Below are 18315 nucleotides of genomic sequence, written 5' to 3' on the forward strand. Positions count from 1 at the left end.
CCCCATCCCACCCAATCCCATCCCACCCCATCCCATCTTATCCCCACCCCATCCCATCCCACCCCACCCCATCCCACCCATCCCACCCCATCCCACCCCACCCCATCCCACCCCATCCCACCCATCCCATCCCACCCAATCCCACACATCCCACCCCACCCCACCCCACCCCATCCCACCCCATCCCATCCCATAACACTTTGTTCACAGAAAATGTATTCCTAACATTAGTGTAGACTTATGCCTGAAGAATGTCAGCTCACAGTGATAATGATAACAATGATGGACAATGATGGTAATGTCTATTGAACATTGCAAATACAGTAAAGTCTTCACCTAACTCATAGACATATCTCTCTTTGGATGATATCAGTTATAGACAAACAAAAACTCATGACATTTCCCCATAAATACTCTGCCTTTTTTCTATCTCACATCATCCCATCCTCCTCTTAACTCGGACTTGAACATTTCTCCTCCTATTTGTCAACCTACATCAATGATCACTGCATTCAAAGTTTACAAAACTTTCTTAATTCTTCCTTCCTTCCTCCCTCCCTCCCTGTCTCCCTCCCTCCCTCCCTCCCTCCCTTCCCTTCCCCTTCCCTTCCCTTCCCTTCCCCTTCCCTTCCCCTTCCCCTTCCCCTTCCCCTTCCCCTTCCCCTTCCCCTTCCCCTTTCCCTTCCCTTCCCTTCCCTTCCCTTCCCTTCCCTTCCCTTCCCTTCCCTTCCTTTCCCTTCCCTTCCCTTAGTTTTAGTTTTAGTTTTAGTTTTAGTTTTAGTTTTAGTTTTAGTTTTAGTTTTAGTTTTTTAGTTTTAGTTTTAGTTTTAGTTTTAGTTTTAGTTTTAGTTTTAGTTTTAGTTTTAGTTTTAGTTTTAGTTTTAGTTTTAGTTTTAGTTTTTGGTTAATCGTTACCCGATGATATTTTCCCATTGATTTTTAGGGAGAGTGAAAGAGAGAGGGAAAGACAGAGAGAAACATCAATGTGAGAGAAACACATCGATTGGTTGCCTCCTGCACAGGTCCTGACCAGGGCCTGGCCAGGGAGAAGCCTGCAACCAAGGTTCGTGCCTTTGACTGGAATCAAACCCTGGACCCTTTGGTCCACAAGCCAATGCTCTATCTGGCTAGGGCAAACTGACTAGGGCAAAAACTGTATTACTTTATGAAACTAGGTGGTCCTACATATATTCTTCCAAATACCATCACTCTTCAATGTGTATTTTCATTCATTTTTAATACAAAATGGGAGTATAGGTGGAAAATTATAACACATTTAAAAAAGAAATTGAAGAAGATACAAATAAATGGAAGCATATACCATGCTCATGGATAGAAAGAATTAACATCATTAAATGTTCATACTACCCAAAGCAATCTGTAGATTCAATGCAATCCCTATCAAAATACCAATGGTGCTTTTCACAAAACTAGAATAATTTAAAAATGTGTTATTTGAACAAAAAAGACCAATTGAGAAAGGAGAACAAATTTGGAGGTACCACACTACCAGATGTCAAACTATATTACAAGGTGTATAGTTATCAAAACAGCATGGTATTGGATAAAAAGAGAGATGTATATCAATAGAACAGAATAGAGAGCCCAAAAATAAGCCCATGTCTATATGAACAATTGCTATATGACAAAGGAGGCAAGAATATACAATGGGGAAAAGACAGTATATTAAACATATAGTGTTGGGAAAATCGAACAAATACATGCTAAAAATGAAACTAGACCACCTTATTACACCACATACAAGAATAAACACAAAATGAATTAAAGACTTAAATGTAAGACCCCAAAACCAAAAAACTCCTAGAAGAAAACATAAGCAGCAAAAATCTCTGACACTGCTTTTTAGCAATAATTTTTCTGATATATCTCCTCAGACAGGGAGACAAAAGAAAAAATAAACAAATGGGACTACATCAAACTAAAAAGTTTGTGCATAGCAAAGGAAATCATCAACAAAATAAAAAGACAACCACAGAATGGGAGAAGATATTCACCAATCATATATCTGATAAAAGGTTAATATCAAAAATTTATCAAAGTACTCAATCAATTAAACACCAAAAACCAAACAATCCAACAAAAATGAGCAGAAGACCTGAATAGATAATTCTCCAAAAAGGTCATACAGATGGCCAACAGACATATGAAAAGATGCTCAAAATCACTAATCATTAGAGAAATGCAAATTAAAACTACAATGAGATATCACCTCACACCTATCAGAATGGCTGTCATCAAGAAATCAACAAACAATGTGTTAGTGAGGGTGTGGAGAAAAAGGAACCCTTGTGCACTTTTGGTGGGAATGCAAGTTGGTGCAGTCACCATGGAAAACAATATGGAAGTTTCCCACAAAATTAAAGATGGAACTGCCTTAAGACCCAGCAATTACACTCCTGGGTATATATCTTAAGAAACCTAAAACACTAATTTGAAAAAATATATGCACCCCTATGTTCATTGCAGTATTATTTACAATAACCAAGATATGGAAGCAACCCAAGTGCCCATCAATAGACAAGTGGATAAAGAAGTGGTACATATATACAATGAAATATTAGTTGACCCTTAAAAAATCTTACCATTTTATACAGTATGGATGGACCTAGAGGGTATTATGCTTAACTAAAATAAATCAGAAGGAGAAAGACAAGCACCATATGATTTCACTTATATGTAGAATTTTATTTTAATTTCATTTTTTTTGTTTAAAGTATTACAAATAGTAGTACATATGTCTCCTTTTTTTCCCCCATTGACCTTCCCCCGGCCTCCCCCAACCCCCAGTGTCTTGCGTCCATTGGTTATGCTTATATGCATGCATACAAATCCTTCAGTTGATCTCTTACCTCCCCCTCCCCGCCTCCCTGCAACCCTCCCCAACCTTCCTGCTGTAGTTTGACAGTCTGTTCGATGTTTCTCTGCCACTGTATCTATCTTTTTGTTCATCAAGTTATAATGTCCTTTATTATCCATAAATGAGTGAGATCATGTGATATTCATCTTTCTCTGACGGGCTTATTTCACTTAGCATAATGCTCTCCAGTTCCATTCATGCTGTTGCAAATGGTAAGAATTCCTTCTTTTTTATAGCACCGTAGTATTCCATGTGTAGATGTACCACAGTTTTCTAATCCACTCATCTGCTGATGGGCACTTAGGCTATTTCCAAATCTTAGCTATTGTAAATTGTGCTGCTATGAACATATGGGTGCACATATCCTTTCTGATTGGTGTTTCTGTTTTCTTGGGATATATTCCTAGAAGTGGTATTACTGGGTCAAATGGGTGTTCCATTTTTGTTTTTTTGAGGAAACTCCATATTGTTTTCCACAGTGGCTGCACCAGTCTGCATTCCCACCAGCAGTGCATGAGGGTTTCTTTTTCTCCACCTCCTCACCAGCACTTGTCGTTTGTTGATTTGTTGATGATCGCCATTCTGACAGGTGTGAGATGGTACCTCTTGTTGTTTTGATTTGCATCTCTCAGATGATTAGTGACTTTGAGCATGTTTTCATATGTTTCTTGGCTTTCTGAATGTCCTCTTTCGAAAAGTGTTTATTTAGGTCCTTTGCCCATTTTTTGATTGGATTCTTTGTCTTCCTTTTGTTGAGGTGTATGAGTTCCCTGTAAATGTTGGAGATTAAACCCTTATCGGAGATAACATTGGCAAATATGTTCTCCCATGCGGTGGGCTTTCTTGTTGTTTTGTTGATGGTCTCTTTTGCTGTGCAGAAGCTTTTTATTTTGATATAGTCCCATTTGTTTATTTTCTCCTTAGTTTCCATTGCCCTAGGAGCTGCATCTGTAAAGATATTGCTATGACAAATTTCTAATATTTTGCTGCCTATGGCTTCTTCTAAGATTTTTATGGTTTCCCATCTTATGTTCAAGTCCTTTATCAATTTTGAGTTTATTTTTGTGTATGGTGTGAGTTGGTGATCTAGTTTCATTTTTTTGCAAGTATCTGTCCAGTTTTCCCAACACCATTTATTGAAGAGACTGTCTTGACTCCATTGTATGATCTTGCTTCCTTTGTCAAATATTAATTGAGCATAATGGCTTGTGTCGATTTCTGGGTTCTCTGTTCTGTTCCACTGGTCTATATGTCTGTTCTTGTGTTGTTACCAGACAGTTTTGAGAACAATGGCTTCGTAGTATAGCTTGATATCTGGTATTGTGATACCTCCCACATTGTTCTTCTTTCTCAGGATTGCTGCAGCTATTTGGGGTCTATTTTTATTCCAGATGAATTTTTGGAGAATTTGTTCTAGGTCTTTGAAGTATGCCATTGGTATTTTAATGAGAATTGCATTGAATTTATAGATTGCTTTGTGTAGTATGGACATTTTAATGATGTTGATTCTACTAATCCATGAACAAAATATATTCTTCCATTTGTTCATGTCTTCCTCTATCTCTTTTTTCAGCGTCCTGAAATTTTCTGAGTTCATGTCCTTTATCTCCTTGGTTAAGTTTATTCCTAGGTATCTTAATTTTCTTGTTGCAATGGTAAATGGGATTGCTTTTTATTTTTATTTTTTTATCAATTAAGTTATTACATATGTGTCCTTATCTCCACATTACCCCCCATCTCCCTCACTCATGCCCTCACCCTGGGATTACTTTTAAAATTTCTCTTTCTGTGAGTTTATTATTTGTATATAGAAAAGTCATAGACTTCTGGGTGTTAATTTTGTATCCTGCTACATTGCTGAATTCATTTATTAAGTCTAGTAGTTTTTTGATGGAGTCTTTGGGGTTTTCTATGTACAATGTCATGTCATCTACAAATAAGGACAGTTTTACTTCTTCTTTTCCAATTTGAATGCCTTTTATTTCTTCTTCTTGTCTGATCGCAGTGACTAGTACTTCCAGTACTATGTCGAACAAGAATGGTGAAAGTGGCCATCCCTGTCTTGTTCCTGTTCTTAGGGGAAATGGTTTTAGTTTTTGAGTATGATGTTGACTTATTTGTATAATTTAAAGAATAAAATAAACAAGTAAAACAGAAACAGACTCATAGAAGCAGAGAACAAACTGATGGTTGCTTGAGGGAGGAGGTTTAGGGGAGGGTTGAAAAAGGTAAAGGGATTAAGATGTACAAATTGATAATCACAAAATAGTCATGGGGGGTGTAAAGCTTAGCATAGGGAATATAGTTAATAATCTCTATATATAAAAACCTAATATGAAAATTGTCCCCTTGGAAGTTCCACCAGGAGACCAGGAGTTTGATTGCTCGTTATGATGTGCGCTGACCACCAGGGGGTGGCGCAGAACAAAGGAAGGCCCGGCCAGCAGCTGGAAAGCCCCGATTGGCCCTGATTGCTGGCCAGGCCTAGGAACTCTACCCATGCATGAATTTTGTGCACTGGGCCTCTAGTATATAATAAATATGTATGGTTCCAGGTAGTACTTGAATTATTGGGGTGATTACTTTATAAATTACATAATTGTCTAATCGCTATGCTGTATATCTAAAACTAATCCTATATAATAAAAGGGTAATATGCAAATTGACCCTAACAGCAGAAACACTGGGAATGACTGGTCACTATGACACACACTGACCACCAGGGGGCAGACACTCAATGCAAGAGCAGTCCCCTGGTGGTCAGTGCACTCCCACAGGGGGAGCTCTGCTCAGCCACAAGCCAGGCTGACGGCTGCCAGTACAGCGGTGGTGGTGGGAGCCTCTCCCGCCTCCTCAGCAGCACTAAGGATGTCCAACTGCAGCTTAGGCCTGCTCCCCGCTGGCAAGTGGACATCCCCCGAGGGCTCCTGGGCTGCCAGAGGGATGTCTGACTGCCAGCTTAGGCCCGATCCCCCAGGGAGCGGGCCTAAGCCAGCAGGTGGTCATCCCCCGAGGGGTCCCAGACTTCGAGAGGGCACAGGCTGGGCTGAGGGATCGCCCCAAATGCACAATTTCTGTGCACTGGGCCTCTAGTATATAATAGTATTGAATGTCAACTGTGATTGAAAAATAAATAAATAAATATTTCAAGATTAAAACAACATGGCAAGAGAAAAATGTCTTCTTAGAGAAGGTGGAATTTCAATTGAGTAAATTTTAAAATAACTATATATTGGAGAAGGGAATTCCATTCATTACCACCACCACCATGACCATCATCATCACCATCATCTTCATCAGAGCCAATACTTTCTGCATGCTTACTATGAGCCAAGTAATGTTTTAAACAGTCTCCATGCAGCAGTTCACTTAATTCTCATGGCAATACTATGAGATAAATATTATTATTAACTCCATTTAATTGATGCATGCACTGAAGCACTGATAGATTAAATTTGTCCAAGATTATTCAATGACTAAGCAATAGAACAATGTTTGAAACATAGAGACTCTGCTTATACCCACTATGCTATACTGCATAAAGAATTGATGGAGAAATAACATCAGATAAAAAAGAACATGCAGGGTTTGAAGAATTATCATAGGTTAATATGACTAGACACTAATTAATAATAGTGTTTAGTCTCTGGAGAAATAAACTCTGGCCAAATTATGGAAGACCTTGAATTCTTTCCCCAAAAAGAAGTTTATTATTTCCTGGATAAAAGAGAGCTATCAAAGGTTTTTTTTTAGGAGGTAAATGATATAAAATCTGGCTTTAGGTAATTGAGATTGGAGGCAGTGAGTAGGATTTATAGATAACTGAATTTTAGAAGTTGCCAATTCTCTTCCCTCCTTTACAATATATATACACCTATTGAAGAACTTAGCACTCAGTTTCATTTGAAACAATATAACTATGTCACCCCAACAAACGTGAAGAAACAAGAAATCAATTCATCATGGACCAGTAAGTACAGTCATCCCTGTGTATCTGTGGGTTTTGCATCTACAGATGCAACCAACTGCAGATTGAAAATATTTTTTTAAATGTAATGTTGCTGATGTGTACTATGTAGTTAGGACTATGATGGGTGTGTCTATACAGAACACGTACAAACTTTTTTTCTTGTCATTATTCCCTAAACAATAACAACTATTTACATATAATTTACATTTTATTAGGCATGATAAGTAACTAGGGATGTTTTAAACCATATAGGAGGATGTGCATTGGTTATATGCAAATAGTATGCCATTTTATATAAGGGACTTGAGCATCCACCAATTTTGGTATCTGCAGAACCAATCCCTCATGGATACTGAGGGACAACTGGATAATAATAGTGACTCTAGTTGTCTTTATGACATTATTATTATCCAAATCTCCTTCTTCCATGGCACACAGTCTCTTCTAATTACTGGATGTGTTTATCAGCTGCAGCTTTACTAAATAAAGAAATAATAAATGTTTACTTTGCAGATCTCATTCCCCTCCACTCCAGGCAATCTGCAATTAGCAACCAAAGCAATATTGAAAGGGGCTTAGAAAGAACAATCAAAGATGTGTGAATTATGTATATAATTAAATTCCTTTGCTGAAACAAATGGAAGAGTTAGCAGTTACACTTTTTAGCTGCTCGTATTGAGCTCCCAGTGGAACCTCCTGAAGGAAACTGCAAAAGGTGGAAATTCTCCTCTGGGCAACCCTGCTGAAGTTCAAGTCTGAAGCAGCTCAGTACTGTGTGTAGTTTTCAACCCCTGTTTGTGGAATAGCTATGTCACTAAACTAAATGACCTGTGGTTAATTAGCCTAACCCATAAAGTTACTGAGCTCTTTAATATGACACAAATCAAATATTTTGGCAGCAAATCAAAAAGTATATCCTATATTTCTATTATCTTGGTTTCTCATCTTTCTCTTTAAAATAAAGTGTATTTTTGCACAAACCCTCCAACCACCCTAAAAGTGAATTTTATTTTAGAACTCTAAATTCCTTCTTTGCTTGATTCACAAAGTCACTGTGACCTGGGGGAAGGAGGAATACATTTTTTTTTTTTAGCTAATGCAGTCCCATGTTCATACCAAGAGCTCAAACTGCTTCAAATCTGTCATTTAATTGGTTTTACTGACCTTTTGCTACAGCCCTAAAAGCAAACAATGCATTGTTTTCTGGGCCAAAATCGCTAGGGCACAGAAGTATGGTATCTCCATCAAGCACTTGCAATGCTTTTTTTTGTGGAGGATTTTGGATTGATTCACAGATCCCAGCACAGGCCAAAGTGGGGCAGCCCTCCATCTGACCAATAGCTTGAGCCTCTCAACTTTCATAACAGAAATGCAGATATGACATCCATAAATGTCATATGAAATCCACTTACATGACAAACACAGTGATATTATGAGTATGTCCTTAATCAGCAGTCAATGCTTTAAATCTTTTGCCAGAGAGTAGACACTTGAATCACCTATCCAGATATTACTACTCCCATGAAGACTTCACTTTCCATGTTTCCTTCCTAGTGGAAGAATCCTAAAAACAAAACATCTTGGCTTCTCTCTGCCCTTATGAGCTAACATGACTGGGGAGTTTGGAAGGAGAAGAAACTGGGTGTGAATGAGCTGGACTTTCATGAGAGAAAAAAGCCAATATTCTAACCTGCTCTTCCCAAGCCCTTTGAGGAGGGCCTTTCCTGGTCTAACGCTGCCTGAGACCATGTGGATTTGCCAGTCTATTTCTGGGATTCAGGAGTGGGAAGTCCAATTACCTACACTTAGAGGCCACATTTTCCAAAACCAGCTCTATCGGTAATAAAGGTGATGTGTAGGACCTCCACCTGCTGACTGTTACATTTTATGCTTCAGTCAATTTCAATTGTGGTTGGTAAAAGGTGGTGTCATTTATTGGGTCCCATCTAATGACACCCAATGACTACTAAAGCCCAACTAAGAAAAGTAATATTTAATAAAGACAGACTCCCAAGCCATCTACTCATTCCTTAAGGTTGTAAAGGTTCTAGTCTAATGCCATGTTGTGTCAGTATATTTCGAGCGCATCTTAATGTTGACCCTCTTGGAATTGCCTTCACTGAGTCAAACATTTATGTTGGTTTTTACTCAAAGTTAGTATGAAAAAGGGCTATGTAAAATAGCATGTATCTGTCTACTGTTGCCAAAAAATTTACCTGCTATATGCCTGTTGCTCAATGCTCCACATGTTTATTCCATGTGGTAAGTTTACTTTAGAATTTAGAAGCAGAAGAATATTGTCTTTACTCAAAAATTGTCATATTTACTCAGCCAGGTAGATAGCTGTGTAACCCATAATATTTCTTTGTTTGATATTGCTTTCAGGTAATTCCTGGTCCAGTATAATGCTTAAGCACAGTAACTATAATAACCAAGTTAAACATCATTCTTGCTTCATTCTTTTTGTAGCTTTAAAATCTAATTGCAGTTTAAATAATACACACACAATGTTTTGTCAGCCATTCTAAACTCTTTAAAATAGGGATAAGGCACAATTAAAATAATATAACACATACAAATGAAAGCAAAGAATTTCCAGTGTTCAGTCCAGTATGTAAGGAGATTGGAAATCATCACTCCTGACATCACAGTAAGAAAAAAAGCTGAACAAATTAAAAATCAGCAATTCTTCTCAGATCCACCAGAGAACTGAGGTCACAAGGCAAATCACACTCTCCAAAACTGAAGCAAGAGACAAATAGATACAGAGAATCACATCATCCTGAAACGAAAGCCCAGGAGCAGGGGCTTCCACAGGAACCGGCACTGGGATAGGAGCACTTAGCCTGTGTTTAATTAACTGCTAGAGGCTCAATGTGGACAAGTTTGAGAGATAAAAATTCCAGGGAAATCCAGTTTGGGGGCGTCTCCACACTTTTCTGAGTTTTACCTCCAAGAGCCTTACCTGGCTCTCTCGGGAAAATTGGGAAAAGATCTCCGCTTGCTTCTGGGAAAAGTAGCCATTTAAAATAGGTTCAGATAATTCTTTTCTTCTTCTAACAAGGGCCTGCCCTAAATAGAAACTATTTTTTTCACAGCAGTTTAAGCCATGTAGGGAAGGGAAATGCTCAATCCCAGCCCACTCTAACTTTCCTCTCTCACCTGCAGGGGAAGCAAAACAAACCAAAACTAAGACGCATCTATAAAGTTTCCATCCCAAGGACACAGTTTCACTAAAAAGCTGAGAGCTAATCTTAAGACTATAACATGTTCTCCTTCCTCAATATCTCACTACCTCATTAACAGGCTCCTGTATAATAACAGAGGAAAACAACAAGAACTGCACATCTTAGATCAGTGGTTCTCAACCTTGGCTGCACATTAGAATCACCTGGGAATCTTTTTAAAATCCTGATTTCTGGGCCTCAAACTCCGGAAATTCTGTTTCTTTGTTATGGGGTGGGGCCACAACATTAGCAACAAAGAAACAGAATTTCCGGAGGATGAGGCCCAGAAATCAGGATTTTAAAAAAGATTCCCAGGTGATTCTAATGTGCAGCCAAGGTTGAGAACTACTGTCTCAGATCTTATTTAGGAAGAAATTTCTAGGGAAACCAAAGGAAAATATCAGGCACCAGAGAAAATGTTGCCTCTGACATCTACAGCTGCAGCAAGCAGTAAACAGAGCCTAACCAGTAGCCAAATAAACATAAAATCTCACCCTAAATGCCTGTTTACATCAGTTCTTTATATCTAGGACATTATGTCTAGCTTTCAACAAAAAAACAGTTTGAGGAGACAGAGCAAGCATCAGAACCAAACTCAGGTATGGTAGAGAAGTTGAAATCAGACTGTGAATTTAAAACAACTGAGGTTAATATGCCAAGGGTTCTAATGGAAAAAGTGAAAAGAACAGATGGTTAATGTAAGGATACAGCTAGAAAGTCAAAGAAAAAATCAAAAGGAAATGCTAGAAACTAAAAGCACTGTAACAGAAATCCAGAATGCCTTTGGATCAATAAACTAGACACAGCTCAGAAAAAAAATGTTAATAAAAAGTTCCAAAATTGAAATGCAATGAGAAAAACAAATGGAAAAGAAAGAAAAGAATATCCAAGAACTGTGGGACAATTACAAAAGGTGTAATCAACACTAATAAAGGAGAAATATGTAAATTGACTGTCACTTCATGAAGCCCATCAGCCAATCAGGACTGAGTATGCAAATTAGCGGGACAAAGATGGCAGCGGCCACAGAGCCAGTCAGACGGGGCGGGAGGCTTGGGTCATGCCCTGAGATGGAGGAAGCCAAGCTTCCCGCTTGCCCTGGCCAGCTGCTGAAGGAGCTGGCCTGAGCACAGGAGGCTTGCGTCACCCAGGCCGGCCACTGAGGGAGGGGCCTGCAAACGGTCCTCAGCCCCTCACCCAGGCTGGCCATGCCCCCATGGGGTGAGGGTCCCCGCTGGGGAGCATGGCCAGTCAGCAAACAGCCATCAGCCCCTCACCCAGGTGGCCAGGCACCCCAGCAGGGACCTCCACCCTATAGGGGGCGTGGCCAGCCTGCAAAAAACCCTCAGCCTCTCACCCAGGCTGGCCACGCCCCCCCAGCGGGGACCCTTACCCCATGGGGGCATGGCTGGCCTGCAAACTGCCCCAGCCCTTCGCCCAGGCTGGCACCATCCCCAGTGGGGACCCACACCCTAATGGGGGTGTGACCAGCCTGAAAACCACCACAGGCCCCTTGCCTAGGCTGCCCTTCCCCCCAAGGGAACCCCCACCCTGATCTGGGTCAACCTTCAGGGCAAACCAGCTGGCCCCCACCTGTGCACCAGGCCTCTATCTATACTAATAAAAGAGTAATATGCTAATTAGACTGGGAGACCTTTCAGGAGACCATCCGGATGTTTTTCTAGACAAAGCCATGGTGGTGGGGCCGAGGTAGAGGCAGTTAGGGGCCAAGAGGGGAGAACAGTTGTGGGTGATCAGGCCAGGATGGGATGGCAGTTGTGGGTGATCAGGCCGGCTGGGGGGCAGTTGGGGATGAACAGGCCAGCAGAGGGGGCCAGTTGGGGGTGAGCAGGCTGGCAGAGGGGGCAGTTGGGAGAGATCAGGCTGGTGGGGGGGGGGGGGGTACTTGGGAGCAAGCAGGCCGGTGGGGAGGGGCAGTTGGGGGCAAACAGGCTGGCATGCTGAGTGGTTGGGGGCAATCAGGCAGGCAAGCAGGTGAGCGGTTAGGAGCCAGTAGTCCTGGATTGTGAGAGGGATGTCCGACTGCTGGTTTAGGTCTGGGGTTGGGCCTAGACGGGCAGTCGGACATCCCTCGAGGGGTCCCAGATTGGAGAGGGTGCAGGTTGGGCTGAGGGACACCCCCTCCCCCATGCATGAATTTTGTGCACCTGGCCACTAGTATATACATAATGGGAATAGAAGGAGAAGAAGGAGCCCAAAGAACAGAAGAAATATTCCAAGCAATAATAACTGAGAGCTTACAAAACTACAGATCTAGGATGTGCAGATAGCACCAACCAGGATAAATACCAAAATATCCTTACCTTGGCATATTATATTCAAACTGCAAAAAAATCAAAGGTGAAGAGAAAATCTTAAAAGATATCAAAGGGATGGAGGGAAATTTACTATGAAGTAACAAAGATAAGAATTATAGGGGGAGAAAGGAAGGTAGCCACATAGATAAACACTTGAACTCGCCGCCTTCCACAACCACATCAAAATTACAACTAAAATACAGAACAACAATAATCCAGAATCACTGGAAAGCTGGCTGAATGAAAGTCCTACAACTAGAAAAGTAAAGAAGAAAGCACACTGAGACTGGTAGGAGGTGCAGAGTCACTGAACAGGCTGGTCCAGCACCCCCATGTGCTGCTTTTCTAATTGGGAAATTGTCTCTGCAGAGACTGCGTGGAGGAGTAAGGAGTCCCCCACACCAGACCCCCCAGCCCAGGGTCCCAGAGCTGGGAAAAGAAATCCCCATAACTATGGGCTATAAAAACCAATGCAGATTGGGGCTCAGTGACTCAGAGGCTTCTGGTGACCCAGCTGTTCCTCTTAAAATGCTAGCACCATGAACTGAACTTACAAGATCCCGCTTCCTCTGAGCTCCAGCACCAGGGTGAGGTTCTGGGAAAAATAAACACATACGAGGAGGAACTGGATTGTCTGGCATTGGGGCAGGAAGTCAGGGGCAGCTTTCTCCCAGACAGGGATCATTGTTTTTATGCTGGATAGAACCTGCCCAGTGGCAGGGCTGACTGGCGGCCATTTCTGTTTGCTTCACCCTGGTAATTCCCTAAGACCCCACCTCATCCAATTTACAACTGCACCCAAGCTGTGTGTAGCAGCTTTTGCATATGAATGGCCTGTCCTTGCTCAGGCTAAACTCTCTCAAACAAGCTGCAGCTAGGTCAGGGAGTCCCAAACCTATCAATAAAAGGCCCAAGACCCAGCACCAGCATCAGCCTGCCTTGCTTCATAGCTGGGTCTGGTCTGGGCACTTCCAAACCCGATACAAACAGCAGGAATCTGCAGATCTCTCTGTAGCTCCTGCTGGGTGGCCCCAGGCAGTGGCTGACTTTGCACCTCTCAGTTGGGGGTGAGCAGGTGTACCAGTGGTCAGTGTCAGGCTATACAAGATTACAACTCTACACATCCATAAGTGACATACTCAAGGGGCAGAATCAGTGAGTACCATAGCCCTACTGAAGCAAGACATAGGAGTGTCTCCTGCATAGCAGCTCTCCCACTGTAGTTGCAGCTAGTCCTCACAGCCAACTGGTCTGGAGGTCAATTCCTCCCAGTGACACCAACAGCAATCAAGGATCAATTATAATAAGACTATGCTTACAGTGCACAAAGGGATGCACCTAGAGTTCCTAGCTCAGGTCACTGGGGAGGCTAAGTCACTGAGCCTATAGAAAACCTACAACACAAAGCCACTCTACCAACTCAAGGAGACATAGCAGCTCTACCCAATACATAGAAACAAACACAGGGAAGCAGCCAAAATGTAGAGACAAAGAAACATGTCACAAATTAAAGAAATGAAAAAAAAGCAAACTACTGGATATAGAGTTCAAAACCATGATTATAAGGTTACTCAAGAATCTTTTAGAAACCACCAAGGGACTTGGTGAGACTTTCAAGGTGAGAATGCCAAAAAAATGGAAAAAGATCAGTCAGAAATTAAGCATACACTGACTGAAATAAAGAATAATATACAGGGATTCAACAGAAGAGTAGAGGATTCTGAGAATCAAATCAATGATTTGAAATATGAGGAAGCAAAAAACACCCAACCAGAAGAGCAAAATGAAATAAGAATCCAAAAATATGAAGGTAGTGTAAGGAGCCTCTGGGACAACTTCAAGCATACCAACGTTCGCATTATAAGGGTGCCAGAAGATGAGAGAGAGCAAGATATTGAAAACCTATTTGAAGAAATAATGACAGAAAACTTCCCCTATCTGGTGAAAGAAATAGACTTACAAGTCCAGGAAGCGCATAGAACCCCAAACAAAAGGAATCCAAAGAGGACCACACCAAGACACATCATAATTAAAATGCCAAGAGCAAAAGACAAAGAGAGAATCTTTTTTTTTTTTTTTAATTTTATTGATTTTTTACAGAGAGGAAGGGAGAGAGATAGAGAGTCAGAAACATCGATGAGAGAGAAACATCGATCAGCTGCCTCCTGCACATCCCCCACTGGGGACGTGCTCGCAACCAAGGTACATGCCCTTGACCGGAATCGAACCCGGGACCCTTCAGTCCGCAGGCCGACTCTCTATCCACTGAGCCAAACCGGTTTCAGCAAAGAGAGAATCTTTAAAGCAGCAGTTAGTTACCTAGAAGGGAATGCCCATATGACTGTCAGCTGATTTCTCAACAGAAACTCTGCAGGCCAGAAGGGAGTGGCAAGAAATATTCAAAGTGATGAATAGCAAGGACCTATAACCAAGATTACTCTACCCATTTAGAATTGAAGGTCAGATAAAAAGCTTCGCAGACAAAAAAAAAGCTAAAGGAGTTCTTCACCACCAAAACAGTATTACATGAAATGTTAAAGGGCACTCTTTAAGAAGAGGAAGAAGAAAAAGATAAAAAATATGAACTACAAAATGACAACAAAAACATACCTATCAACAATTGAATCTAAAAATAAAAATAAATGAATAAGAAATCCAATGAATAGAATAAACTGATGAATAAAATAGAATCAGAGGTATCGCCATGGAGCAGACTGATGATTCTCAGAGGTAAGGAGGGTGGGGGTGGGAAGAAATTAAACGAAGATCTTCTATGGATATATGCATTACATATGGACACAAACAATGGGGTGCAAAGGCCAGGGCAGGGCAGGAACCGGGTGAAGGGGGATAAAGGGCGGGGGGGGGGGGGGGAAGGACATCTGTAATAATCTAAATAATAAAGATTTTTTAAAAAAGGAATGGGAAGTACACTTATTGTCCAGGGAGTCACACTTGGAGCAGAGGGAATAATCAGTGAATTCACACCTTTACCAAGGGAGGTTTCACATACTAGTAAATGAAATCCTAAACAAATAGTAACACACTTTCTACTGAAATCATTGTGAAGTGAAATGCCTCCAGCTTGCTGGCTTCCTCTATGGAGTATTCCCACACATTACTGCTTAGTGATGTTCCATTCACCTTGAAAATCACTATTTGCCAGGACCTCGCAATAAGGTTAGGCTAACATATGGTGGCAATGTCTTTTTATTCAGCAAGTCTAATTGAAACAGTACAGAGTGAGATGATTCAAGATAATGCTGGAATTTTGGAATGTGTTAAAGAAGGGATTGGAAGAGTGATAGGCATGGGAGTGTCTCATAGCAAATGACTACCTCCTCTTCTATCCTTCATCTTCCCTCTGGTGCTGCATGGCGTTCTTCATTACATCACCAGTTCAATCATTCAGAAGTTTGTTCTATCAATTCCAAAGAAAAAGACTTATCACAGTCACCCAGCTAAGAGCACTAACCCAGCGCAGAACATGTTGGGTGCTTATTTTTCAAAAAGTATTGCTAACTTTGCTGCCAGACTTTGCTCTGATGTACACTTTATCCCTCGGAAACAGTTTTGCACCACTTTCACATTCAAGAAACACGCACAATAATGGGCAATACAGACCTTGGCTATGAAGTGCTTCCAATTAAAACACTGTACGAGGAAATGAGAGACTGTATTAATACTATAAAGCAGAAGGAAGGAATGCTTGTGTGTGTGTTTTAAGGCATAGGTATCTCTTTTGGATCAAAAGCATTCCAAATTTGAAAACCCAATAAAAACAACACTTGTGAATTAAATTCCAGTTAGTATTACACACATGCTGAACTAAAGATGATATTGGTCATAAACAAAAATGTGTCAGTAAACATAAAACATAGTTTCACAGAGCTGAATTTATTTCATTGGACTTTATTACATGTTTGTTTCACTTTCTTGATTGATATTGGTATGTCATCCTTAATATAGTGTATAGTATAATGAGATCATATCTACCTCAAAGCAAATAAATTATGCCATTAATGATAATAATGAGGATTAGATTTGGTCATCTGTAATCAGAAGTTGAAGTTTTAAATTGTACTGTCCCTATATAATGTTTTAATGGCTGCATATTTATTATATAAAGCTATTTATGCACACACAAAAACTTGGAATTTCCTTCATCCCTACAAATTTTCCACTCTTAGATCAGTTTATTGTCTGAAATGAAGTTATGCACTTTCTGCTTGAATATAAGAATAAAATATTAAAAGCAAAGGTACTCCAAGATTTAAAGCAAACAGCACACTTGTCTATATCCAAACCCAGCTTTTCAATGCCAGCAACTTAATATTTGTTATAAGTTTATAAAGCTTGATTTGCTTATCTAGTTATGTGAATCATTAGGCTGTTTTTTAAAAAAAATAGATTTTATTGATTTTTTATAGAGAGGAAGGGAGAGGGATAGAGAGTTAGAAACATCGATCAGTTGCCTCCTGCACACCCCCTACTGGGGATGTGCCCCCAATCACCATTTTGGTGAATTCCTCAAAACATTGAAGGAGTAAATTATTCCAATTCTCCATAATCTCTTCCAGAAAATTGAAGCAGAAGGAATACTTCTTAACTCATTCTATGTACATGCCTTTGACTGGAATTGAACCTGAGACCCTTCAGTCCACAGGCTGATGCTCTATCCACTGAACCAAACAGGCTAGGGCCATTAAGCTGTTTTTAGAGCCACTCTTAACAGAGATAGAAAATAAAATAATCATGACAACTATTACTGTTTCCAAATATATGAATTGTGAACTAAAAAATATAATTAAAAATATTATGAATAATAGTATGGCCACAAATTTGATAACATAGATGAAATGGATCAAAACCTTGAATGATGAAACCAAAACTCATACAAGGAAAAATAGATACTCTGAATAGGCAAATACCTATTAATGAAATTGAATTAATAATTAATGGCCTGACAAATCAGAAAGTACCAGGCCCAGATGAGTTCACTGGTGAATTCCTCAAAACATTGAAGGAGTAAATTATTCCAATTCTCCATAATCTCTTCCAGAAAATTGAAGAAGAGGGAATACTTCTTAACTCATTCTATGTGGCCAGCATTATCCTAATACCCAAACCAGACAAACACATAGCAAGAAAAGGAAATTACAGACTAATATCTCCCATTAATATCAATGCAAAAATCTTCAACAAAATATTATCAAATAAATTCTAACCATGTGTTAAAAAAATTATACATCATAACAAAGTGCAATTTATCACAAGTATGCAAGCTGGTTCAAGGTTTGAAAATCAATGAATGTAGTCCATCACATCGACAAGCTAAAAAGAAAATTCACATCATCATATCAATAGACACAAAAAAAGCATCTGACAAAACCCAACACTCATTTATGATAAAAACTTTGAGCAAATTAAAAATAGGGGATTTCTCAAATTGCTAAAGAAGATCTGTAAAAAATTGACAACAAACATCATGCTTAATGGTATGAAACTAGAAGTTATACCACTAACAACAAAAATAAGAATGCCTCCTTTCACCACTCCCTTTCAGAATTGTACTGGAAGATCTAGCTAATGCAATAAGACATGGAAAGGAAATAAAAGATTTTCATACTGGGAAAGAAGGAATAAAATATGTCTGTTTGCAGAAGATATGATATATCTATCTATCTATATATATATAAAACCTTAATATACAAATAGACCGAACGGCGGAACAACTGAACAACCAAACAACCGTTCGCTATGACATGCGCTGACCACTAGGGCGCAGGTGCGAGGAACATGGTGGGCATCTGCCATGGCGGGATTGTGGAATAGGTGAGCGGGGTCACCAGACCAAGGCGGGGCACCAGTCGCTGTCATAGGGGCGAGCCTCTGGTGGTTACTGAAAATTCTTTGCTCCTG

The 18315-nt window shown here is 40.2% G+C and overlaps 1 pseudogene; it reads left to right on the forward strand.

The window, feature by feature from the left end:
* Positions 1–15314: 15314 nt before the first annotated feature.
* Positions 15315–16119, forward strand: LOC139018642 (mitochondrial outer membrane protein SLC25A46-like; annotated as a pseudogene).
* Positions 16120–18315: the final 2196 nt, after the last annotated feature.

Source organism: Myotis yumanensis, unplaced genomic scaffold (genome assembly GCF_028538775.1).
Source record: "Myotis yumanensis isolate MYYU_CA2020_CCGP unplaced genomic scaffold, mMyoYum1.0.hap1 SCAF_1, whole genome shotgun sequence".
In the NCBI taxonomy this organism is placed as follows: Eukaryota; Metazoa; Chordata; class Mammalia; order Chiroptera; family Vespertilionidae; genus Myotis; species Myotis yumanensis.